The sequence below is a fragment of the Arachis hypogaea genome, chromosome 14 (assembly GCF_003086295.3).
Source record: "Arachis hypogaea cultivar Tifrunner chromosome 14, arahy.Tifrunner.gnm2.J5K5, whole genome shotgun sequence".
NCBI lineage: Eukaryota > Viridiplantae > Streptophyta > Magnoliopsida > Fabales > Fabaceae > Arachis > Arachis hypogaea.
Window position 1 is genome coordinate 32,699,761 of NC_092049.1, and position 1,437 is coordinate 32,701,197.

Genomic DNA, 1,437 nt, shown 5'->3' on the forward strand with positions numbered 1-1,437 from the left:
TGCATTTAAAGACTCGACGTCATCAACATTCAAGCATGAATTTTACTGCGTGCATCCAGGGATATTAGTATTCATAATCTTATAGCATTTTATAAATTATAAAAATTGTTAGCATATTTACTAGTTTTGTTTGAATAGGAAACAACCATACACCCAAAAAATGTCGGTGTCTTTAAAGACGGGTCAAACGCAACATATGTAGGGTTGGGTGCACAATTTGGTGCTAATACTAGATACTTTGACAAAGTAGAAGCTGCCAAGAGAAAATGGGTAAGTCCATCTGATGGATGACAAATTATTAACACCTACACGAAAAAATTGGATGATGTTTTTTCACACATACTTACTAGGTACATATGTATTTCATTGCAGTAGTTTTTTCCCATCTATTTGTCCAATCATTGGTAGGTGTATACTTTTGAGATCGCAACAAAGAAGTTGTTGGTCCTGATAACCTATATTCTAAAGCGCCTGATAATGGCACGGAAGACCATAGATGCATATGCGGTAAAAAGTTCTTCTAGATTCCATGAGAACCTTCCCAGTCATTTAACTTTTAGTATTTCGTAACCTTCCAACTATACCTGGTTTCTAGGGTAGACTAATTGAAGACATTGCTAACGTGGCAGTATCACATACGAGTCCACAGGAAATGGCCTGCTTTGCACATAAGTTGATGTCCTTAAATAACCAAATAAGTGAGTTGACTCCAAATCTAATAGTGTCTATCTTTGTAGATCACTTCTAATATCTACTTAGTCTCATGAGAAAACTCATTGTTTCCTTGTTGTAGTTGGAATTGTGACATCTACGTCATAAAATACATGAAGTACTGGACTGAATGCACTAAATTGGACGAATGAGAATATGTCAACTTACCAATTCTATCAAAAATTTTTGAAATTTCACTGCACACTTGATTATTCCTGATATCCCAGAAATAAACGTAAAGAGGTGAAGACACCCTTCACAGCACCAAGCACGAAGACCATACTTTTAGCGGACTGATCGATTACCTAAAAGAGTGCTAGGGGATAAAGACAGTAGAAAAAGAAAGTTGCGTAAAAGGTTTCTGTAAGGTAAGATCAGGATACCCTTACCATATGAGTGTGGGTTGTTCTTTATTAATTATGTTCAGATTTTGTCTTAAATTTGGAAGTTTCTTTCATTAAATTGTGGATGTTTTTTGTTACAATTTTAGATGTTTCTTTTGTGACACTTTCATATGTTTCTTTTGATATACTTCTGGATGTTTCTTTTGTAAAACATGATATTTCTACCGTGAGACTTTGGATGTTTCTTTTCTTACACATTTGGATAATCCTTTAGATACCTGATAAACCACTATTTTATGGTTTATATTGTGTTTAATTGTGTGGTTTTATCATAATCCTTACCCACTTATTCATTAAATTAGCATGAAAATATAATTCCTTC